We start from the raw sequence: 25,668 nt of genomic DNA, 5'->3' as shown, positions 1-25,668 counted from the left end.
TGTCAGCCAAAATACTTGGGGATTTGATCTGGCTGAAAAACACACAGGAAAAAAAATCTCTGGAGAACCAGTTCTTTGATTCCTTCCATTAAATACCCGCACAAATAGCTGTGCTGATGCAGTGCAGGGAGCAGCTCAGGAGCGGAGATGCACAGCAGGGTAAGAACTATCAATACTGATACTGCTGACATAAAAGAAATGTTCACGCTATGCCCTGCAGCAGCTGGACTGCTCGTTCTGCTGCATGTCTGAAGGGGAGGAAAACGCGGTTCTTATGTGATCACTGTGAAATCGATTGTTCAACAGAGTTGGTCTTTGAGGCTGGGGCCTGGTGCCAGGCTTCTTCACACAGAACTCAAGAGGCTTTTTTGAGGTGTCAGAAATCCCCTTTTCCTGAGTACGAGGCAAGATGGATCCTTTCCCTGAAAACTCCCTGAGCACTTTCTCTGTTCTGAGTGCTTAGAAGGCAAATAAAATGGTCTACATTTCACTCATTCCTTTCTCAAGTACCAAATTCTGGTTTGCAGCAGTAGCTCTAGATCCCATTCCGATGTTGTTCATGAGCATCCCAAATGCCTCTCCCTCCTTCTGCTTGGGGAACTCCCTCTGAAATACCCAGACAAAGGAGTCTTGAAAGTAGTATTGTAATCCCAGGATATCCCTTCAGGATATCTTTTTAGGATTCTGCATTACCATAGATCAGGCTAATAATGAAACGTAAGAATACAGCTCTGAATGTTTTGGCGAGATCCCTTGGCAGTCAATATACAAAGATTCAATTGAAACCATTTGTGAACTGAGTTAACCTGAGTCTTTTCTCAGCTTCAGGTGGCTTTAAGAGCACCTGTAATTAAAGCCCTGGTTATTTCATGCTGCTTTAAGTACCTTTACACAGATATAAATACAGCTCTAGCAGGGTCTGTTAGAACAATCCACTAGCTGTATATGGGCCGGGCCCCAGGTCAACCACTGCAATTACCTTTCTCCTTTTTTTGGTAGGTGGTAGAATGAATGTATTTAGTAAAATATCTCATCAAACAAGGCATGTTTATGAGTATTTTGGACCAATCTCCTGCCTGGCTTCAAGATGTATTTTTTAGATTACCAGGATGCACCCATGTTTCTAAAAAGCCTTTGTGATTTTGAGTGTGCTACAAAAGGAAGTTGCTCTTCAGGTATCCAACAGAGGGAAGTAATTCTAAGTGTGCCATTCCACAACAGGTTAAACTGACAGACATCAGCTCTCTTTCCCTACCAGCCCCAGACTCGCATTGTCACTTCCTCCATTCATTTATTTTTGTGGGGCTTTCTGCTGGTTTAGCTCCTAAACAAACCTCTCACAGGAACAGATAATAGTGCAAGGACAAGACTGTGGCAGTGTTGTCTTAATCTCTCATTTGTAGCCATGCTGCCTCATTATAAATGTTAGATCTGGGTGGCGACCTGTGTTATTTGTCTCCCTTTTGCCTTTATCTACCTGCTTCACTTAACACTGTACTTCTGGATGTCTAGACAGCGTGTTCAAAGTACACAACCTCACCATGCCCGTGCTCTGTTCTGGAGAGCGGTGCAGCTGTATGTCTGTGCAATCAAATCCCTCTTTTCCTCTCTCAGAGCACAAGCCCTGAGCTGGAAAACTCCTGTAAACTGGGGCAACAAGTTTCCAGCAAGCTTCGGATCACAGGGAAAGCAAACACCCGGATCCCTGCAATATAAGGTATAGACGTCTCAGCTTGTGCAACAGAGCAGCAGGGGCAGAGCCCGTGTTATTCTTGCCTTTTTTGGATCTGCAGCCACACAGTCCGCAGCACAATGGAGCCGGCTCTGCGATAGCACGGTGCGATACGAGCACCACAAGTCAAGTCATTACAGTGCTTCATGCCATGGGTATAATTGCCGGCGATCCACTCCCCGCGTTGTTGCTCCCTCGATGGCGTGATCACCAAAGCCTTTTCCACCCCGGGCCAACGCCGCTCCCTCCCTCTGCCCTCCAAGGGTGCCGGAAGCAACTGTAGCACAACCCAAGCGAAGCAAACTCCGGATCTCCTGCACCGCGAAGGTACCATCCCCTCCCTGAAAACTTTTCGCTGCGGCCCAGCGGAGCTCCCCCAGCCGCCCCATTCCCGACGGAAGCGAGAGGGACCCTACCCCGCCGTGCCCGGTTGCCCACCTTGGCTGTAGGGGGGGCGGCGGGGCGGGCCCCCCCGGAGCCAATGGCAGCGGCAAGGCGGGGAGGGCGAAGGGAGGCGGTGCTGGGCCGACAATAGGGGCGGCTGGAGGGCGGCCAGCCGGGCGGAGAGCCGGGCAGCACCTTGCGGCGGGCGGAAGGAAGGTGAGTCCCGCCGAGCCGGGGAAGGGGATTTCCTCGCTTCTTGTTTTGTAGCCGGGAAGTTTGCAAAGGGGTTGAGCGGACTTTTTTTTTCTTTTAATTTATTTATTTAATTAATTAAATAAATATATATATATATGTATATTTCTTTTTTGGAGTGGGTTACCGAGCCTACCTCCTGCCTCCCCGGCTCATTCGTTTAACAAAGGGAGTTAGTTATCTTCGCCTTCCCCCCGGCTTTGCAAGCCCGTTTGGGTCCGCATGCTTGGGGTTCCGCGGCAGGTCTGGGGGTCGGAATCGCGGCTCTGAGCCCAGAGTTTCTGCTGAGCGCCTCGTCCTGCCTTCGGCTGGAGGGGCGGGTGCTTTGGGCAAGCACAAAGAATTGAGGAGCTGGACCCTCGCTGGGCGATGGGGTGATACAGCCCCGGGCTTTGTGTGGCTGATGCGCTGGGATGGAGAGGTGGGAGCGTGTCTTTTAACCCCCACCGCCCGTGTGTGTGTGTGAAACCGTGGCTTTTTGCTATTTAAGTACTTAAGCAAGGCTGAATTTAGGATCGTGGGGTAATTCGTATTGGAAGGGAGGTTTCTAGTCCAGCCTCCTGCTTAAAGCAGGGGATCCTGCCTGGGGAGTGGGTAGCAGTGAAGGGGCATCGTGAGATGGGTGGCACCTCTGGGTGCTCTTGAATGATCCTGGGAGCCCGAGGAGAGGCAGCACCAGCAGGACAAGCCCTCAGGGGCAGCCGCGCTTTTCTCTTCCACTGTGTCTGGCAATGCCCCAATCTACAGCTCTCCCGTGCCTGCAATCCCTGTTCTTGCTGCTTTTGTTACCCAGCAGACTTAAAATTCATGATTGCTGGGAATAGCTGGCTTCATCCGTGTGCGCGTCATGGTGCATCTGTTCCTGCTGAGCATTACTTGATCTTCATTCCAGCATCACCTCCAGGAGTTTTTCTTCAGGAACAAGATTTATAAATAGATGTCAAAACCTGGCTCTTTGCTGGGTACTTGTTACTGGCTGTAAGGCATGTACTTTATGTGGTGATTAAGTATGGTGAGTGTGTATGTATATATATATATGTATATGTTAAAACAACTGTAAAAGCTCTTTAGTTAACCAAGCTTTTCAAAGTGAAAGCAGGTGCTGTAGTTGGGTGAAATGGCTGTGCCGGGCACAGACGGAAGTGTGTTTGTTCTCTTTGCTTGCAATTACTCTTTGTACAGTGACTCATGGATGCCTTTCACTGAATTACCTCCCCCTCTCTGTACCTGGAGTTTCCTGGTGTTGCATACACTACCTGGCAAAGCTGGGAGCATCTTCCCATCACTGTTCAAACATCGCTTAGTGTGGGTGTGTTAATATTGCTCGCAGCTTTTTAGGATAAAGCTGGAAAAACTCCTCCTTGTGGAATAGTTTGTGTGTGTCTTCACTGGATGCTTAGGAATTGCTTTTCCCTTTGCGTTTTCTGTGGATAAGTCGGAGAAGTAAAGCTCATCTCCACACTGAGAACAGAAGCTATGGTGGAAATTGAAAGGAATCTGTTTAACTATGGACTGCCCCTGTCTTGTGCCACGGGACAATCTGTTCTTAGCTGTACTGCATGGCAAAGCTGGAGTTTAAGACTAGAGTCTGATAAGCTGGGTGGGTATTTAGTCTGAGTTTGGAGGGACCAGCTTCTTTAAATGGGATGATAAAACTACCATTCCTTGACTTGGAAATGGATGCCAAAAATAAAATTGAAGAGGAAAATGCTTTTGTAGCATGAGAACGGGAATGCTGTGGCAGGTTTTAGGCAGCACAGAATGTGTGCTCTGGATATTGCTCAGAAAAAAAGAGTAGGGAAATGTAAGGCTTTTGGTTCATGCTTTTCCGTGCATCGGGAGAATATGGGAAGAAAGGTGTGACAAGTCCAGCATAACTCCCTTAAGTGAAAGTATTGATTGTTTATTGTGGTTTTGACTGCTTTACTTGCACTGGATTAAAAACTGATGCTTGCTCTTCTTGCCTGAGAGGTCAAAGAACTGTTTGATTTCTGCTGATTCTTGTGTATCTTCTACCAGGTCTGTGCAGAACTTTTCTCTCGGCTTTGACTACAAGTGCATGAATTTCACCTGGTTTGTTTGTTTGTTTACTTGTTTTTTTGTTTTGCTTCTTTCCTCCTTTCTCCCTTTTATGCACCTGTCTCACTTCCTCGATGGGGGAAGCTTTGTCATTTCAAAATCTAGTTGTTATGGTTCACTTCTCTTATATTGTTAACAATGTACGAAACTGCCTAGAGCTGAAATAGACTTTTTCTCGGTACCAAAATACAGAAATGATCCAGAGACCCACCCTTAAATGGATCTTAGTTTACAGTTCGTCATGTCAACAGCAGATAACAGAAGCAAATAGACTTTGTAAAGGCTCTGAAAAACAACCACTCTTTGTGAGGAGGTATAAGAAACAGACTGAAACCGAGCAACTAAAACCAAAAGTCATATTTCTTTAAACTTTAGTTGATTGCCAGTCCTTTGACAGATACAATAATATCTCCTGTTGGTTTTTTTACCCCTATGGGAAGGCAAAAGAATATTGTGTGCCAGAAGCGTATTGTGTGAAAACCTTTTTCTATGCCTGACAAGGAGCTGAACTCATTTTCTCAGCCTGATATCTTGGCCTGTATAGGAACTGGGGAGAATGTAGACATGTTGTGCTTTATGCTGAGGGCTTGCTTTTATGGAGAAAATAATTTGTCTAGTGTGTGATGCTTCTTATGCGCTTGCACAGCTCTTAGCTGGGAGGAACTGCTTTGCACCCCTGTTCCTAGAGATGGGAAGGGGCAGGGAAAAATTTAATGAAATAGAACAAGGGCAAGTGTAGAGTCTTGTATCTGGGCAGGAACAACCCCAGGTTCCAGTGTAAGTTGGGGAATGACCTATTAGAGAGCAGAGTAGGGGAAAGGGACCTGGGGGTCCTGGGCACAGCAGGATGAGCATGAGCCAGCACTGGGCCCTTGTGGCCAGGAAGGCCAATGGTACCTGGGGTGGGTTAGAAGGGGGTGGTCAGTAGGTCAGAGAGGTTCTCCTGCCACTCTGCTCTGCCCTTGGGAGACCACACCTGGAATATTGTGTCCAGTTGTGGCCCCTCAGTTCCAGCAGGACAGAGAACTGCTGGAGAGAGTCCAGCGCAGGGCAACAAAGATGCTGAAGGGAGTGGAGCATCTCCCGTGTGAGGAAAGGCTGAGGGAGCTGGGGCTCTGGAGCTGGAGAAGAGGAGACTGAGGGGTGACATCATTCATGTTTCCAGATATTTAAAGGGTGAGTGTCAGGAGGATGGAGCCAGGCTCTTCTCGGTGACAACCAGTGATAGGACAAGGGGTAACGGGTTCAAACTGGAACACATGAGGTTCCACTTAAATTTGAGAAGAAACTAATTTGCAGTGAGGGTGGCAGAGCCTGGCCCAGGCTGCCCAGGGAGGTTGTGGAGTCTCCTTCTCTGCAGACATTCCAACCCGCCTGGACACCTTCCTGTGTAACCTCATCTGGGTGTTCCTGCTCCATGGGGGGATTGCACTGGATGAGCTTTCGAGGTCCCTTCCAATCCATGACATTCTGTGATTTTGTGGTCCGTTCCCTTTGGTGGCAGCAGAACCGGGACCATCAGCAGATGCTCACTCATGCAGCACATAAGTCACTGTGATCAGCCCTTCCCTTCTGAGCATAAGGCGTGTGATGCTCTTGAGGAATGAATAGCTTAAAAACAGCTGACACTGCTTATGCTGACCAGGTTTTTACTCAAACTTAAGTCCAGGCTTGGAATTCCTGATCTTGGGTGCACCTGTGTGTGGTGGCATGTGTAGGTGTGGACATTATGGCTGTGAGGGGTGACACTGAGTGCTGCCACTGGTGATGACTGCTCCTGGCTTCGGGCAGGGGGGGAACCTTGTGTCCTGCTCTCCTCTGACACATCCTTAGAGCTGGAGAAGGATCTTCGGGTCCTCCTGCACTGTCTTCTTTTCAGCACCTGGCAGTGGGGTGCACATCACGGTTTCAGGGCCCTTCATGGGATTCACTTGGCAAAAACATCAATGCTGAGAGCTGAAAACATGCTCAGAGCTGAACAAGTCTCCCCAGGCTCCCAGTATGACCAGTAGAGAGGAAAAGGCCCTTTTAGGATGTGGTACGTATCATCTTGCAGTAGCCATTTAAAACTAAGTCAGAGAGTTTCACTCTGAAAATGCTGATTCCTCTGGGTAGTCACGCTGGTCCTCTTTATCTCCCATCTAATTTGTTGTACATGGCAGCAGGCAGCTGGGAGGAGTTTCAGTTGCTGCTCTGGCTGTGAGGATGCGGGCAGCACTGCTAACAAATCCCCTGGCAAAAGCACTGTAGCAGCACAGCTTTCACAAGTTCCCTTCATTTTAGCATTTGGGAGAAACAAAAAAAAACATCTGATTAAGCGCATTTCTGGGGGAATTTGAAGAGAAAGTAGAAGTGTTCAGTTCTGGGTTTATGTACTAATATGCTTCTGGTAAATTGTCCAGGCTCTGCAATAGCTGTTCAGACTGGCAATCCAAGTGTTACAGCTTCCAGTGGATGGCCTTTCCCTATCTCTTGCATCTCATCTGAGATGCAGGTTAAACAATAACTTTCCTTCCTTGGTTTCTTTCCTTCTTGGGCTCTGTGCTCTTTAGACCTGATCTATAACTAGTTTATTTCACTCTTAAGCTGATGTAACTGCCTTAAAGTGTATTTTCTACTTCCTGCCTGGAATTGGTGAAGTGAAATGTTTTTATCATTCTAGGCTTAAAAAAAAAAGAGGAGAGAAAAAAGAAGTTAACAGGATAGGAGAAACATCCTAATTTGGGAAAACCAGGCCAAATCAGAAGTAGTAATCAAATGTACTTTCTGAAAAGCAATAATTTCTTCTACAGTAGCCCTTTGTTATCCCAAATACCACGCAAGAGGCAATGCGGGTAATATATTGTGACTCCCTTGAAGTATGTGACATCTGACTGCAAACATCTGGATCCAGGTGGGCCTGTGGCAAGTACATGCTGTGTGCAAGTAGGATGTAAAGCCTTGCTTCTTGACTCTTGTTCTTTTCTTTTTCCACAAAGTCAGTCCATACCCATAATCTACACGGCATTTTTATGACTTTACGGGTGGCAGCAGAGAAATGTTGGGACACAGTCTGACAGCCTGGCTTGCTAAGGTGTCACAGCACCACTTTGGGACTGTTAGCTTAAGCATCAGTAGGGCTTTGAACTATCACGTAATGACTCTAAGAGGCACACACATATTTTAGATGATGTCTCTCGTACAAGACGAAGCCCGTTTCTCAGGGCTTATGTTCTATTTATGAAACAGGCTGGGGTGAGAAATATTTTTATCTGAACTAGCGGCTTGCTTCATGTGGTTTTTCTCCTCATTTACATATAGAAAGCTTAGTGTAATGTGAAGTACCTTATCACTTCTTTAGCGTAAAGAATTTCCAATATAGATTATTTTCTGTACCTACATATTCCCAAATGCACATTCTCTGCTGATCTTAAAATACGAGGGGCTTGGCCGCTTAATCCAAACTCCTCTGTAGAAAGGGTAGAGAAGTGATTCCATTTGTACAACTTGGATTTAATTACTCCAGCTATCTGTAAGTGAACATTATGCAGTTTCACCAACAAGTTCAGTGTAAAGGCTTTGTGCCAAGATGAATCTATCATTTGCCCTTAGCAGGTATTTCAAGAATGTCTTATTTCAGTCATGCTTTGGAGCAGCTAGAAGTCACAGCTGAATGTAGAATTCATGTGCTGCTATAGTTCAGGCTTGTTTGGGATGAAGGAAAAGCTGATTTCCCAGCAGCAACAGGGAGAAATATTCCAACCCCCCTTTCCCAGTCCCGTCTGTAATGCTGAAGCTGTTGGATTCATTTCTGTGATTTCATTTCTGTGATTTCATTTCTGTGATTTCATTTCTATGATTCATTTCTATGATTTCAGCTCAAGGCCCTGTTCTAACCTCTGTGTACGGTGCAGCGTGTGTTTGAGGCCAATACTGAGCTTTGTAACCCCAGCCTGTGCTGAGGTATAGGGGGAAAAAAATAAGGCCAGGCTTATAGTGTATTCTCTGCTTTTCTAGTTCACTAAATTGCTCACCTGAGTCTGAACTCTGGGGTCCCTTCATAATAAGAGGTATTTAACAGTCAGGTAACAGCTGCAAAGACCAGGGAGTGCACAGAAGGAAAAGAAATTAGCTGCAAACGAACAGATCAGGATTAGAAATGCAATATTGATTAGTTCATTAAAATTAATAAGACACGCTATTAAAACTCTCATTACATTTTGCAGCTCTTCTGGAAATAGAACAATTTGTGTGGCCTTATCCTTTCAGGAATACCTCATTCAAGACAAATTTTAACGCAATTTCCTTTGCAAACCACAGAATGTGTTAATTCTTAGTGGAGCCCAAGTTTGTGCTTTATTTAGTAAAATGCTGATAATGGACTGGAAGTTTTAGTCATAGTATCATGTATTAAAAGTTGCTTTAGTTGAGAGTGCTCTGAATCGGTGTGTAATTGGACTGTAGTTAGGGTCAAAAATTACAGGGCATACTGGCACATACACATACTGGCAGATTTTTAGCAAATCAGACAAATCTATTTCAAAACAAAGCACATAGAGGAGAAACCCTTTGATTCAAGCTCAGAAACTCAAGAAACAAGTTTGCGAAAGGGAACATAGGTTCGTACAAAAGAAAAAGTGTCACATTTTCCCTCATTCCTTCAGAAATATGCATATGGCCTCCATAATATAGAAACGCAATATTCAGGCTACAGATCCAATTGGCCTTGTCGAATCTTAAATGATTTAAAGCTGGATTTCCGACGTGAATTTCTGTGCTTTACTAAGTGTTGTACTTTGTTAAATAATATCTTTATTAAAAGGATTTTAATTAAAAGGCTGACATGCCAGAGGCTGTGCCACCATCCAGTGAGGTGTGGACAGAGAGCTGGGCAGGGAAAAATTTAATAAAATAGAACAAGGGCAAGTGTAGAGTCTTGGATCAGGGCAGGAACAACCCCAGGTTCCAGTGTAAGCTGGGGAATAACCTGTTAGAGAGCAGTGTAGGGGAAAGGGACCTGGGGGTCCTGGGGACAGCAGGATGACCATGAGCCAGCACTGGGCCCTTGTGGCCAGGAAGGCCAATGGTACCTGGGGTGGGTTAGAAGGGGGTGGTCAGTAGGTCAGAGAGGTTCTCCTGCCCCTCTGCTCTGCCCTGGGGAGACCACACCTGGAATATTGTGTCCAGTTGTGGCCCCTCAGTTCCAGCAGGACAGGGAACTGCTGGAGAGAGTCCAGCGCAGGGCAACAAAGATGCTGAAGGGAGTGGAGCATCTCCCGTGTGAGGAAAGGCTGAGGGAGCTGGGGCTCTGGAGCTGGACAAGAGGAGACTGAGGGGTGACCTCATTCATGTTTACAGATATATAAAGGGTGAGTGTCAGGAGGATGGAGCCAGGCTCTTCTCAGTGACAACCAATGATAGGACAAGGGGTAATGGGTTCAAACTGGGACGCAGGAGGTTCCACTTAAATTTGAGAAGAAACTTCTTCACGGTGGGGGTGGCAGAGCCTGGCCCAGGCTGCCCAGGGAGGTTGTGGAGTCTCCTTCTCTGCAGACATTGAAACCTGCCTGGACACCTTCCTGTGTAACCTCATCTGGGTGTTCCTGCTCCATGGGGGGATTGCACTGGATGAGCTTTTGAGGTGCCTTCCAATCCCTGACATTCTGTGATTCTGTGGTTTGCTTTGGTAGGGTTTGGACCACTTGATTCAAGGCACTTCTTGCTGAAATGAGAAATTGCTCCAGGAAAACTCAGTTTCTTTGCAAGAGGAAGATAAAGGTGTAAAACAAAGATCTTGGAATGATTGTTAAGTGGATGGTGCTTCTCACGGATGTGGTCACTGCTAATTCTATTTTCCACGGAAGTTGGATTGAATTTTCTTGCCACACTGTCCTGTTAAACGACAAAATGTTAACCACAAGCTCGTAGTTCACATCCCTGTTTTGTCCTGATATTGTGCTTGTCTTCAGTCCCACTTTGGAGTCAGATGTGAGTACATTTTCAGTGTCACCGCTTTAGCGTCGTGATTGCAGGAGATTGCAGATGGCAACGGAAAAGCTTTGGGAGCTGAATTCAAAGGGGAGGCCTAGAAATGAATGGTGATAATGCCCCATAGCCCTTCATCTAACCCATCTGCTTTCTGACAATCAAAGGAGTTTGTAAGGTTCTTCAGTAAAACGTATGCATGTGGTGGTTATATGTTAAGGTGTTTGGTGGTTTCTGTTTAGTTCTAAGATCCTGGAGATGTGAAAGTTATGCAAAAATCTGTGTCATATAAAAAAGACTTCTCCCACTCCTGTCTATAGAGAGAAATGACAGAATTTGATCCAAGTGAGCCTTGGAGTCTTAAATAATGAGATATGAGCACACAGAGACTTTGGGTTGACCCTCCAGTTCCTAATTTTGTGGGGGAATTGAGGGTATCTACTGCATCTTAGCAGTAAATTATTAATGTTATAACCTAATTCTCCAAAATCACTGAAATCTTCGCTGGGTTGCCTTACAGAAAACCAGAGAAGTTGTGAGGGGAGGAAGGAGATGGAACTGCAGCACCAACGACAAGTCTTGTATCACAGTTATGTTGATCTAATGAAAAACCTGTCTTTTAACTCCTGGCTTATCAAATTTCTTGCTGTTTCATCAGCCTGTATGTCTTGGTAATAAGGTGTCTGGTAAAAATTGCAGTCACTTATATTTGCGTGTGTTAGAAATTCTTCTCCTACGCTATTTTGACTCCCTTGGTAGCAGAGAGAATTATTAAAAAGGCTGTACCAACATTCACAAAAAGCAGCAGGAGTCTGGTTTGCTACCAGGCCAGTGCCAAGAGAGTCTGAAAGACTTGAGACTAGAATGACTTTTCCAGGCCTGGCTTGTGTTCCTAAACCAGATTTTGGAGAGTGTGAACAAAATTAAAATGACGCTTAGATGAAGCTGTAGCCTCTGATGTCAGGTTGGTGTCTCTCTGTCCATAGCTGGGAGCCCTGACAATCGCACTAAACCTCACTTGCAGTTAAGAACTAATTTTGTATTCTTGTTTGGTTTTTTTCTCTGTCTCTGTTCCTTACTTATATCTATTTAAGCCTTTTGTTTGTTTGTTTGTTTTCCTTTTGCCTTTGTACAGAAACACTGTTCATCAATAGGGAACTGCTGGAGAGAGTCCAGTGCAGGGAAACCAAGATGATTAAGGGAGTGGAGCATCTCCCGTGTGAGGAAAGGCTGAGGGAGCTGGGGCTCTGGAGCTGGACAAGAGGAGACTGAGGGGTGACCTCATTAATGTTTATCAACATATAAAGGGTGAGTGTCAGGAGGATGGAGCCAGGCTCTTCTCGGTGACAACCAATGACAGGACAAGGGGCAATGGGTACAAACTGGAACACAAGAGGTTCCACTTAAATTGGGGAAGAAACTTCTTCTCAGTGAGGGTGGCAGAGCCTGGCCCAGGCTGCCCAGGGAGGTTGTGGAGTCTCCTTCTCTGCAGACATTCCAACCCGCCTGGACACCTTCCTGTGTAACCTCATCTGGGTGCTCCTGCTCCATGGGGGGATTGCACTGGATGAGCTTTCCAGGTCCCTTCCAATCCCTGACATTCTTTGATTTTGTGATTCGGTGATTCCTGCCTGTCTTTACTTTCCCTGGCCATCCCTAAGATTGATGAGAAACAGAATCCTCATCTATCTGTGATCCTGAAGATACTGGGCAAACACAGATGAGCAGCAGGGAGGTAAAATATTTTGTCCTCTGTCCCAACAAGAAGCAGCTTTTTCAGGGCTTGGGAGGAGGATGAAGACTGGATAGGGAAGGAAACCTTAGACTGATTGACTTTCTTTATCAAGCAGTTTTGGTGGGATATATGGAAATAGATAAAATGTATAGGTTTCATTTAGAAAGGCTGAGGAGGTGACGGCAGGGCTGCGAATGGCAAAAGGAAAATAATAGCAAAAAACCACACAATTCCTTCAGGGCTCTCCTGAAAGCCAGAAAGTAGAGCACAACCAGTAGATATGTCTATGTGGGCTGTCTTTAAACAGAGACAGACGGTCACAGGCCGTGTTTGAATTCTAGGTTCAATAAAGGCACATCCTTCAGTTAGGGCAAAAAACGGTCATTTCTTAGAATTCAAACCCAGTATCTAAATGCCTCAATGACTTGTTGTCAAGTGACTCACCGCACTGTCATAGTAGGAATTCTGGCTTTCACATGAAACTTATACTTGTGGAAACACCATCCTGCCAGCTCCTATTAACAGTCCCCCCTCCCAAACTCATCTCCAGTTTACTCACGGTGAAAAGGGGATTTGGGGGGACAGGGCAGGAGAAGGTGGAAGGGGTGGGTTAAATGATCAGAAACCTCATTATGTCGTCTTTGTAGACTTCTGGGCACCAGCGTTTTCATTTGTCCTGCATCTCTCTGAAACATGCCCTTGAGTTGCAAAAGAAAAAACATTCAGAAGTGATGAGCTGGCCCCGTTTGTAAGAATTTAGTCACTTACTTGGTCCAGCCAAAAATGTCTTTTGTGTGCCATGTCTTCTTTTAAAATTATTGGCTACTTTTAAAAATACCAATGTTGAGTAATCACAGCTCGATTTCCTTCATCTCCTGCAGCTGATTAGGGGATCATCAGAATCATGGGGGTTTTTTATTTGTTTAATTTGCATCATCCATTTTATTTTAGGTGCCTTTTGCTGTTTTTTTTAAGAGTCAGTCCTTTCTAATACTAGATACATCCTCCAAGAGCCCTTCCTGCCTTCTGATCCAATACTTACTCATCCTGGGACCTAATCCAAATGCCACCAACAGTGTTTGTCTGGGCTTTTTTTGTTTGTTTCAACAAAGTTTCATCACACAGCGACATGCGACAGCATTAAATGCATCGATGTGCCTCTCAGGAGGTAAATGGTCATGGAGATTATAGAATCTCACCTTAACAGCAAGTTGCTTTCTGTTCTTAATATCCTACCTGTTTCTGTTGTCGGGCTTTGAGTATTATAGTGGATGTCTGTCATATCTGGTGATGTTCAGTTGCTCGTTGAGTCCCACCCTGTTCCTTTGGCTCGGAATCGAGGAGCAGTGACTTCACCAAGGTGATCTCATCCCATGTGCGATGTAGTTGTGTTTGTTTTCGAAGCCTTGAGATCCTGTCCCATCCGTGCTTCCTGTAGCTATAGGTAAACCATCTGAAATCCAACAGGATGAGCATATGTGATCTCTGTGGTCTGCCTTGGTCCTTTCTCATCAATTCACGTGCTTCCCTTCTATTGTGGGGCTCTTGATAGCGTTATTTTATATTTTCACGGGGGTGTGAATGGAGTGAGCAGTGAAAGGCTTCTATATAAATCATAACCCGTGCTAGTTTCAACATAAAGACTATTTGACCTCTTTGTGAGGGCTCTAATCCTAAACTGCTAATGATCTAACTACAAATTTGGAAGGTAAAAGCCTGTGGTTGACTTTGCATTCTTCTTGACTAACAGATGAAAAGCTTGTTTGCTTTTTTTTTCCCAAAAACCAGCCCTCAACCCCCCCCATCACAAAACTATAAAGCAAGAATGTAGCTGTTGGCAGCTGTTTTCCTTTTGATGTGGCCAACTCGGCATTAATATTAAAAGTATAATCTGAACTTGCGTTTTCTTGGAGATCGAAGGCATGATGAAAGGACGGGAGGGCTCTCTCTCCACCTGCTGGGAGCGTGCTCTTCGCTTGAATTTCTTTTGGGAGGCTGCGATGGGGGCCGGGGGGGGGAAGCTTTGACACAGCTGAGCTCATCGTGGCACGCAGCCATCCAAAGGCAAGGGTGCTTTTCCTTTTCAGCGCTTGGCTGTGAGCTGACCTGGCAGAAAACTTAATGGAGAAACAGGAGTGAGCATAGCTGTGGTGTAGTATTAAAGATCCCAGAGCTCTTCAGTAGGTTTCAATCTGGATATGAGGGCTGTAAGATACACAACTAGATCTGGTGGCTTCTCAGGATTAGCTCACAAGTAAGTTCCTTTTTACTCTTGAAAATCGTGGTGTGTCCTTGTGGTACCTACTGTGTACAGCTTGTTATTTTGGTTATTTCTTGCCTTCCTCTGCCTCTGAGCATTTTGAACCTCTAGCACACGCCGGGTCAGCTCCTGCTGGACCTGCTTGTGCTCCGAATCTGAAAGTCCTTGGTACAAAATGGCTTTTGGCTCCTCCTTAACTGATTCTCTGCCTTTCATGAATGTATTTAGCAGAAAAAGCCTGACAGAAAATCACAGGGGGATCGTGTATTTCTCCCACCTCCCGTTATTTTACTGTTCTGGATCCTCCTTTGATCCGATGTGAGCACAACGCTTGCAATCCCTGCCGCACTGTAGGGGCTTGGATGCTTCACCCAGCGGGTTCGTTTGTTGGTGTAGCAGAGCACTTTTGGGATTTTTCCCGTCACCTACCTGCATAATATCGTGCGTCTTTGTGTTACATGTTTTCCTGTAACTTTGAAAAGATGATTCAGAATCAGATGCATGTTTTCCCCAGCAGGTTATAATCTGTCCTCTGGACCCAAACGTCTTGCTTGATATCCAGCTGGATCTATAGTTTTAATCCAAGACAGAATTAAGTTGCTTATGCTGCTGCCAGTCACTAATTGACATTGTTAAATAATGCTGCTGGGCCTCTTCCACCTTGCAGTCCTTCAGTTCATAGTCAAAGGGCAATAGAGCGGGAGTCATCTCTTGTACAAATGTTTGTGGCTTATTTACGGAGCTGCTGAGTCTCTGTCACCCTCTTGTCACCTAAACACTGCCCATAAAGCCTCATAGTGAACATAAAACACAACTGTTCTGGAGAAATAATGTTCTTTCCTCTGTCATGCAGGTGTAAAGGGCAAACAGAGAACAAGCAGGCACAGGGAGGAACAGGAAAAAACATTTCTAGTATAGCACAATGTCTCTTTATCTCTGTGTAGCCTGGAATATGCACAGAAAGACTGGCAACATTTGTGCCTCAGAATTCATAGCCAATATGCAAACAAGATGAGAAACTTTCATATTGTCAGGAACTGTGCAGCAGGTATTTGGGCAAACGTGCTGGGCATGAAGGAACAAAAAAGGTGGTGGGTTTTCTTCATATGTGTGTGTTTTGTAACCTGGGGACATAACTCAGCAGCTCATGGGTTTCAGTGGGAACGTTAGGGGACTGTCTCAGCAGCACTTAGAGAGCCTAACCTTGAGAACAAAAGTAGCGTTTCATGTGGTTACATACTGAAAGATGTGGGTAGGCATCTAGTGGGAATCCAGAAAGCGCGTGGGCGCTTGATTCCCTCGGAAACTGTTGGGATTTGGCACCTAAGCTTGTAAAGTATTTTTAAAAACTCTTAAATATCTTTCTGAAAATCGGGTCTGATGTTGCTAATCACTGCGAGGGGTGGGGGGATTTTGTTTTCTGTTTTGTTTTTTGCCGCCTTTGATGGATGTTACTTCGTAGCAGATAAACAGGAGGAAATTGAGGGAAAGCAACTTCGGGGCTGGAGGGATGGACGCAAAAGGGAGATAAAAGAGCTGTATACTTGTGTAGTTTTTTAAAATGAGGAGGAGGGCAGGACTGTTTATGGGCTTCTGAAGGGTGTAAATGCCAAGAAACAGAGGGTGTGGAAGAAGGAAACTGTTTTGGTCTGTGCTCCACAAGTGCCTGTGCGGGCAGGTAGCTTCACACACAACCTCATGCGAAAGGAGCATTTTCATTGAACTTGTGAGTGTCACAGGGTGAGGAACAGAAACACGTGGTGTGGCAGCAAGGAAAGTACCTGCTTTAGTGCTTTGGTCAGGGTGAGACATTTAAATCTGTGGTTGTTTGCAGGTTGCCTGGCATCTATCAATATCATCATATTGCAGGAAAATTACCTTCCGTTTGCACCAGCCTTCCCCATCAGGAGGAACCCAGACAGAAACCCCACTTTAGGCCCTGATAGCTCCTGTCTCAAACTGACGTCGCTAGTGCTCCGATCTCCACGGTGTGTTCAAGCAGAGCTGGCTGTCATGCTGACGCAGTTTAATATCACCGATCTGTCTGTGGTATCCGAAACCTCCCCCAGGAAGGACAGGCAGGGTGGCAGCCGTGCCGGGGCACAGGTTGGTGTGAGGGGGAGGGCAGGGACAGCGGGTGGGCGAAACAATCTGTCTTGGTACTACCCTTCTGAGACGTTAGGATTTTGCTTTTTATATCCATTAGGACATATATATTGTGTACCTTAGAAAATAACCCATTAGGATTAGTGTATTTTAAAGAGTGCTTGATGATAAAGGTGTGAAAAGGTTATTTGGAGTTGATAAAGGCATAGGAAGTTCCATCTGAATATGGGGAAAAACTTCTTTACTTTTGAGGTGCCAGAGCCTGGCCCAGGCTGCCCAGAGAGGCTGTGGAGTCTCCTTCTCTGGAGACATTCAAACCCACCTGGACACCTTCCTGTGTGATCTGCTCTGGTGACCCTGCGTTAGCAGGTGGGTTGGACTGGATGATCTCCAGAGGTCCCTTCCAACCCAACCAGCCTGTGATTCTGTGAAAGCCATAGCAAAGAATATCAAGTCTTAACTGCTGAAGGTATTGGGATGCTTCAACACCAAATGCACTTTTTGTAACCTGTACATCACCAAAAATAATCGAACAAAAATACAAAAGGAAAAATAAGACCAAATAGATGACTTAGAAGGTAATAAATCAGCAGGGCTGGATGGTGTTCAACCAAGAGTCCTGAGGAACTACTGGCCAAGCTGTATCATTTATCGCTACAGATGTCACTGTACCAAAGGACTGGGGAGCTGCCAGTATAGTTCCCACCTATAAAAAGAGTTCTAGAGAGGGTCCTGGGAAGAGCACACCAAAGAGTCAACACTATTAGGAATGGAAAGGTCTGTAATAGGGATCTCTGAATATATAGACAGTGTTAACTGTTGGGAAAGGGTCCATGTGGCTTCTGAAAGCGAAAATCGTGCTGCCCTACCCCATGAAGTTCTTTGCGGTGTTGGTAAGAAAGAATTAAAGTGGATGCAATATATTTGGATTTTCAGAAAACTTCTGTCAAGATCTTAAGCTTCTACAAGTTTGGAGAAAAGGTTATTTGATTGTTTGAAAGCTGCATGAATAAAAGGTAAGGATGGAGAGGGAAACATCACTTCAGTAGCAACCAAAAAAGCCACCATCCTCATCAAGAGAGGGATGAATGATATCATTTTGCTTAGATATAAATGCTTGATGGACCCACATCCTGTGTGTGAAGTGTAGTTTTGGTCTCCATGTCTCCATATCCAGGAGGATATGGTGGCGTTGTGGAAAGGCAGCTAAAACCATCAAAGAGATGGGCTGACTTCCAAGAAGAAGCTAAAATGGCCTTTCTTTTGGGAAGGAGGGGAGGAGCATGGGTGAGGTTTAAATGATAAAGTCAGCAGGTAAAGCTCAATGTGAAACTGTCAGCTCCTATTCTATTTACAGCCAGGGAACATATGATAAAACAAGATGGTCTTTGATTTTAACACAGATAAAAGAGCATACTAATGCAGTGGAGAAGAATTAGTGCTTGTGGCCTCAGAATAGGTGGAATTTGGGGACAGGCTTTGCAGCTGTCACCCATGCTGGGCAAATCCTACCTGCATTGCCTTTGAAAGAGAGTGTGTGTGACCTTTCCTTTCCCCAGGGCTCTCCACTGCAGCTTTGCATAGGAACTGATTATCCAGGTGCCTGGCAAGCGTTCCACACTCCCTTGTGTGCCCACAGAGATATTCTTTTTTTAATTATAAGTGACTTATCCCTCACAGAAGTCTTTATTTTTTTCTTTAATGCTGCCTTCAGCAGGGTGTGCATGTGAACTTTATTTTAATTAAGGGCGAGGAATCTGTTTTACATAACCATATCCCAGATTCTCATGAGAGATTGCAAACAGCCCTGAGGGACTGATGAAGGGGCCAGCGCAATCAGCTGCCTCATGGATGGGAGGCCTGATTCTGATCTCTCCGAGGTTCTCTCTACCTGTGGGACTTGCTTGGGATTGGCTGACAGCCGAAGGGATGGGGCCGATTCCCTTCTCATAGCTTTATTTTGGGCCGCTGATTTGTGGTTCTGGGAAGACACAGGGGTGCCTGTGGTTGTTGTCCTTGTAGCTGGAATAGCCAAATGGGATGTGAATCTGCCCCCAAGGCCTTTCATGGCTTGGTGGTGTCTCAGATGACTTCTGCCACTCTGCCTGGTGCCAGGGTATTATATTAGAATCATTTCGGTTGGAAGAGACCCTTAAGATTGAGTTCAACCATAACTTAAATCTAGCACTAAACCATGTCCTTAAGAGCCTCATCTACACGTCTTTTAAACCCCTCCAGGGATGGTGACTCCAGCACTGCCCTGGGCAGCCCCTTCCAACACCCGACAGCCCTTTCCATGAATAAATGTTTCCTAATGTCCTAATTACAACACTCGATTCACCCATCTCCCCAGAACAGGGTGCCTGTTGTGATCAAAGTGTTGTCACCAGCAGCCGGTTGAGTTGCTTCGGATTTAATAGCGATGCTAGTGGGATTGGGTCAGAGTGGTTCTCTAAATGCTTTAGAATTAATACAAACTGCATGGGAAATCACAAATGAACCTTTCAGAGGTAGTTGTGTATTTCATGGGGTTTTTCATATATTTTCTGTATCATTAAGGAGGGAAAATCCAGGGTGTGTGCATGGTCGTTTGTTTGTTTTTATTCTCTCCACAAGAAAGAAGTGATAAAGGTGTTTAAAACTCAATTGTTGCAGTGTTGGAAGCAGGGAATGTAAATAAATGAGGCTCCTTTTCACTGTGCACAAAGAGAAATATGAAAAACAAACCACAAACTCTGTGAAGATGTTAATGAACTGGATGAGTCAAACCTGGCGTGTCGGTAGCATCTGTTGCTTGTTTACAGGGGCTGAACTGAGCATCCCTTGCAGAAAGTCTCCCACACTGGAGGTAGTTTTACTACCCTGTTATCAAAATCTCAGTGTGGTGTTGAACCTGAACCATTGACAGACTGCACAGTTGTGACCTCCTGGTGTCCTGCTGGACCTGGTAATGGTTGGCAATGTTGTTTTTTCTAAAGTCAGAAGCCTGGAGGGGCTGGGCATGTCTGTTTATCGCATCCAGTGATATAAAGGGCAGATACTGTTCCTCTTCACTGTGTTAAGCCAGGTGCAAACATTGATGCCACTCAGTGAGGTCCATGTTGCTTTTGTTATAGTTCTGGTCTCATCCCTGAGAGCTGTCTCTAGAGAGTGCTTAGAAATCATGGAATCCTTTTGGTTGGAAAAGTCCTTTAAGATGATCAAGTCCAACCATTAACCCAACACTTTCACTAACCCATGTCCCTAAGAACCTCTTCTCCGTGTCTGTTCAACCCCTCCAGGGATGGTGACTCCACCACTGCCCTGGGCAGCCTGTTCCAATGCCTGACAACCCTTTCCAGGAAAAAATTGTTATCAGGATCCAACCTCAGTCTCCCCTGGCTACAACTTGAGGCCGTTTTCTCTGCTCCTGGCGCTTGTTCCTGGGGAGCAGAGCCCAACTCCCCCTGTCTCCAAGCTCCTTTCAGGCAGTTCAGAGATCAGAAGGTCTTCCTTCAGCTCCTGTTCTCCAGTTGAACCCCCCAGGTCCATCAGCCTCCTCCTAAGTCTTGAGCTCCAGACTCTTCACCAACTTTGTTGCTCTTCTTTGGATATCTGGGTTCTTTCATCAAATAAATTAATGAATCAAAGGAGGGTTTTGATGCTCTATTCTTCTCATTCTACTGAAGCGGCAGTTCATGCCATCAACCTGAAAATTGTTTAGAACTTAAAACTGATGGGTAGTAATTGGTGATGCTCCAGCTTTGCAGTTGTACGTGCCTGATGCGCCTCTGCCGTTGGTCTCCTGTGAAAGGGAGAACACGCTTTGGAGGAGCAGATCAGCAAGGAGGTGAGACAAAGATAAACTGTTTGGAACAGATGATCTTCAGCTGTTCAACAGACCGATGTAAATGAGCACACTTTAGACAAAGGAATCTGATGGTCAGGTCACAGCTTGGATGGGCTTTGCTGTGGGGTGATCTTGTAGGTTGGAGCATCTGCTTCACTTCTGGAGGAGATCAACAGAGATTCAGCCTGGTGTCACATGAGAGATGTGGGGAACAAGGAACAATGTCAGTGTAAGTCATGTAAATCTAAGAGGATGTGCTGAGGGATTTAAGCACTTCAGAGTGCAGAAACTGTAGAGAAATTCCTGATAGTGAGATGAAAATCCCATCCCCGGTGTCAGGGCTCAGAACAAGAACACCAGGAGTTGTGTTGGGAGCAGCAATCCAAATCTCTGCTTCATGCCACTTGTGCCCTTTACAGAGCAGGGTAAAGTGTTGTAATCACTTGATAGTTTGAACCAGGAGCAAACCTGTGAGACGTATTCAGGAGGTCACCCACAAAATTAGTGGGCAGTTGGAAGGTAGAAACTGAAACCCCATAACCAGAGCAGGACAGGAATCTGGAAACCCGTGTGGTGTTCTTCCTCTGCTGTAAACTTGTGTGACCTGTTCTTTTACCAACATTAGTAACACTTTGTCACTGAGAAGTGTTTTATGGTGGGATGGTTTTCTGTACTTCCCTTAAAATATAGAAAAGGATCCTGAAATGTTGTGAGCCTCTAGTGGAGGCAGAAAGGGTTGGCCAAGGGGATGGCGATGGGGTAAGGAAGGAGTATTATAGTATTATCCTTTTTTTGCGGAAACTCTTGCTTATTTTCTCTTCCAAAACTATTTTAGGGTATCTCTTTATTCCAAGCATTTGTTAGTTCATTGTGCAGTGAAACAGCAGATAGTCAGTTGTTTTTGAAAGCTGCACAGATTAGAAGATACTCGAATACATAAGCCATAACCAAAGAAATAAGAACATCCTGAGGAATAATATGAAGCGTGAAGTTTTCTGAACTGCTGCATAGCTGTAAAGTGATGGGTAAAGTGAGATTTTGCCCGCACAGATCTCATAAACCTCAGTATTTCGAGTTTTCCTTTGTTTTCTTTGGCTTTGGAGACAGCCAGTGTCTGGAGCTGAGGCGCTCCGGTACTTTGCTTAGTGTCCTTGAAAGACCTGCAAACTTAGCCAAGCTTTTGGGCTTGAAAGAGATGAGCTGTGTAGCTTGAATTGCAACTTGGGTGCCTCTAGTTCTGGGAGGCTGTAATGGCTGTGACCTTTGGAAACCTTGTTCAAACTGTTTTTGTTACACTCAGACAGGAATGTTATGTTCTTTGTTCCATCTCCTAAAAGGCAAATCTTTTTGTACAGGCTGCTTGCAGCTTTTATAGCTTGATATATGTGGGTCAGGCGAGGAAGCAGGCACAGTCTGTTAGGTGTTCTCAAGCTGCTGAAAAAGTCTGAATGCATGAAGGACGGTTTAGACCCCAGCCGAATTTTTGCAAATAACCCCTGCCTTGATTAGAAAGAGAAATAAGCTCCCAAATTTGAAGTGCTTCAAACTTCTGTGCACATGAACGAGTGAGCCAGGTCTCTGAGACAGACCTGCATGGTAAAGGGCTCCATGTTTAATTCTGAACTCTTCCCCTGGAAGGAGGTGTCCAATATCTCTGAAATGTCCTGGTTTTGCAAACAGAAGAGAAAGATGCGTTATTTAAGATATGTATTTCACAGAATCGCACTGTTAGAGGTTGGAATGGACCTCTGTAGATCGTCTGGTCTGAGCCCCTGTGCTCAAGCAGGACCACCCAGAGCCAGTTGCCCAGGACCATGTCAGACGGCTTTTGAATATCTCCAAGGATGGAGACTCCACAACCTCTCTGGGCAACCTGCACCAGTCCTTGGGCATCCTAATATTGAAAAAGTGTTTCCTGGTGTTCAGAGGGACCCTCCTGTGTCTGTGCTCATTGTCAGTGGTGCCCAGTGCCAGGACCAGAGGCAACAGCCTGACTCCATCTGTTTTGCACCCTCCCTTCAGGTATTTATATACATTGGTAAGATCCCCCCTGAGCCTTCTCTTATTGTGGTTGAACACTTCCATGTCTCTCAGCTTTTCCTCTTAGGAGGGATGCTCCAGTCCCTTCAGCATCTTCATGGTCCTTTGCTGGACTCTCTCCAGTATGTCCATGTTTCTCTTCTACTGGGGAGCCCAGACTGGACCCAGCACTCACCAGTGCTGAGCAGAGGGGAAGAATCACCTCCCCTGACCTGTGGGCATTACTTGGCCTAATGCAGCCCAGGATTTGCCTTCTTTGCAGTAAGAACCCAGTGCTGGTTCATGTTCAACTTGGTGTCCACCAGGACACTCAGGTCCTTTTCTGCAATGCTGATTTCCAGCTGGGTGGCCACCAGCATCTACTGGTGCTGGGGGTTGTTCCTCCCCAGGTGCAGGACCTTGCACTTCTCTTTGTTGAACTTCCTGAGGTTTCTGCTGGCCCATTTCTCCAGCCTTTTGAGGTCCCTCTGGTATATTGGCATGATTCTCTGGCCTGTCAGCCACTTCTCCCATCTTGGTGTCATCTGCAAACTGCTAGACCCTCCAGGGATACACCGCTGGTGACTGGCCTCTAACTGGACTTTGTGCCACTGATCACCACCCTCTAGGCCTGGATATTCAGCCAGTTTTCAGTCCAGCTCCCTGTTTATCCAGCTTCTACATCAACAGCTTCTCTATAAGGATCTTATGGGAGACAGTGTCAAAGGCCTTCCTGAAGTCCTGGTAGATGATATCCTTTGTCCTCCCCAAGTCTACCAGGCCACTGTGGAAGCTCCTCAGGTTGATCAGGCGTGATGTCCCCTTGTTGAAGCCATTTTGCCTGCTACTGATGATTTTCTTGGCCTTAATGTGCCTGGCAATGGTTTTCAGAATTTGCTGCTCCATCACTTTCCCAGAGATCAACTTGAGGCTGACCAGCCTGTGGTTCCCTGGGCCCTCCTCCTTGGAGATGAGGAGTGCCATTTGCTTTCTTCCAGTCTACAGGCTTTTCTCTCAATCAAAAATTATCGAGACTGGTCTCGCAATGACATCTGGCAGCTCCCTTGGCACTCGTGTGCGTAGAAGGTTCCATCTAAACATAGGGAGAAACTTCTTTCCTTTGAGGTGCCAGAGCCTGGCCCAGGCTGCCCAGAGAGGTTGTGGAGTCTCCTTCTCTGGAGACATTCAAACCCACCTGGACACCTTCCTGTGTGATCTGCTCTGGTGACCCTGCGTTAGCAGGTGGGTTGGACTGGATGATCTCCAGAGGTCCCTTCAACCCCAACCAGCCTGTGATTCTGAGATCCCATCAGGGCTCATGGGCTTATTTGCGTCCCCATCGGTAGGTGGGAACAGAAACTTCTGGTGAAGGACTAAAGCCTTAAACTGAGCCTGTTCCTTAGTCTTTTCATCCTTTCTCTTCCTTCCTCCTTTGCCTGCTGTGGACAAGGCTACTGTGAGTTTAGCTTTAGACTTAAAGCCTATGGGTAATGCAGCTTTAAAGCCTTTTGCAAAGGTTCTCCTGCTGTGTGGAGCTTCTCCCGAGGTGGTGGTGTCACGCACGTCCACAGTTTGGTGTGTGTAGCCTCTGCAATGTGTTTTCTGTTCCGCCTGGCTGAGGATATGAGTCTGCCTCAAGGACCGACTGTGTGACTTCGGCTCAGACTGCTTTACATCAGGTTATTTGCTTTGGCACTTACAGTTTCAATTGCTGCTGATAACGCAGCTGATTGTTTTGTTATACATTTAGCGCTCTTTTTTTAGTTCTTTCCTTAATTCCTTATGTAAATAATTTTGGAAGACTTAGCATTAATTTTGGAGAAGCTGGCGTATCAAAGGCTGCGAGGCTAGCAGCAGGTGCTGTAAGTAATCACTCTTCTAAATTAAGCAGCACTTTCCAAGGCAGTAGGTTAATTTCTGGGTAAGCAGCCTGCATAAAGATTCTTAGAATCAGCTGGATCGTGACCCAGCAAGTGACTCAAGGCTTTCTGTAGCTTTAATTGCATGAATAGTCTCACTGAAGCCTTTCATTTTTAGAGAAAACTGGAGCTGCACTCGAGGTGAAATAACGCTATTGCATTGAAACCTCTGTCACCTGGCTCTGTGCTTGTCCCTTTAGCTCAGCCTGCGCTGCCACCCGAGGTGGATTTGGAGTGTGGGCAGGCGTGTCATGCTGCCTGGAGCCCAGGATACACAAGTGGCTAATGTTTATGCCACAGTTTGTGCTGCTGTGGACTTGTGTAACTAGCAGAAGAGCAAGCAAAATAATCATAAGAAAGCCCTTGAGGTGCTGGAGAGAGTGCAGAAGAGGTGACAAAGCTGGTGAGGGGTCTGGAGCACAAGTGTGATGGGAGCGGCTGAGGGACCTGGGGGGTTCAGCTGCAGAACAGGAGCTGAGGGGAGACCTTCTGATCTCTGAACTGCCTGAAAGGAGCTTGGAGCATGGAAGGGGTTTGTCTCCTTTTCCCAAGTAGCAAGTGATAGGATGAGAGGAAATGGCCCAAATTGTTCCAGGGGAGGTTGAGGTTGGATATTAGGAACAATTTTTTCTTGGAAAGGGCTGTCAGGCATTGGAACAGGCTGTCCAGGGCAGTGGTGGAGTCACCATCCCTGGAGGGGTTTAAAAGGTGTTTGGATGAGGCTCTTAGGGACACGGTTTAGTGCTAGAGTTAGGTTATGGTTGGACTCGATGATCCTGAGGGTCCATTCCAACTGAAATTATTCTATGATTTTAAAACAGCATTTGAGAGCTTTGTGCCCTTTCCTCCTCTACCTTTGTGTGCAAAAATCTTTCCTCTAATATATCTAGTGGAGTTCCCTTGGGATCCGCAAGCAGTAACTGTTGTCCTGCGGGACAGAACCTGCTCCAGTGACGCTGTCGTTAGCCTGTCACGTTTGCACTGTCACAGCTCCAGCCAGCAGTGTCCTTGCTCCAAGCCAGGTCACCTGCAGAAGTGTGGCCGGCTCTTCAGAAACCACCCCGAACCCACGAGGCTTATGGGCTCAGTTGTGACTTGGCAACTAAATGATTTTCATACACTCTGCAGGGCTCTCAGGAAACTCCGAAAATTTTTGTCACTACACAGTGTGACTTCAGAGCACTTCATGTCATTTGTGGAATAGGAAGGCAGTTCTTACAAACTCAAGCTCTCTTTAAAATATATCATCCTGCATGGAGATCGTGCCAAAAAGTAAGGGGAGAAGGGAGTTTGTACTTAAAAGAAACCCCATGCGAAGTGGAACAGAGCAAAAATAATGCCCTTCTTCCAGGGATTCAAGAGAGACCTTAGGCAACTGGAGGAAAAATG

At 45.9% G+C, this 25,668-nt stretch overlaps 1 protein-coding gene across 14 annotated transcripts in view; it reads left to right on the top strand.

Annotated features, from left to right (window-relative positions):
* The window catches only part of PAK1 (p21 (RAC1) activated kinase 1), a 109,446-nt gene that overhangs the window by 24,232 nt on the left and 59,546 nt on the right, over window positions 1-25,668 (top strand). For 2 of the 14 annotated variants that reach the window (XM_065076889.1, XM_065077309.1), the window contains 2 exons: window positions 1,615-1,717; window positions 1,794-2,059. The gene's annotated coding sequence lies outside the window, so the exon portion shown is untranslated. Of the gene's footprint in view, window positions 1-1,587; window positions 2,060-2,189; window positions 2,333-2,691; window positions 2,790-2,960; window positions 3,381-11,546; window positions 11,720-14,233; window positions 14,401-25,668 lie in introns of those variants that run through there. The other 12 variants (XM_065077589.1, XM_065077046.1, XM_065076735.1 and 9 more) reach the window with 11 other exon arrangements.

This window comes from Columba livia, chromosome 1, assembly GCF_036013475.1.
Source record: "Columba livia isolate bColLiv1 breed racing homer chromosome 1, bColLiv1.pat.W.v2, whole genome shotgun sequence".
NCBI lineage: Eukaryota > Metazoa > Chordata > Aves > Columbiformes > Columbidae > Columba > Columba livia.
Note: the sequence above shows the minus strand (reverse complement) of the source record. Positions and strands in the feature narration are given on the sequence as shown.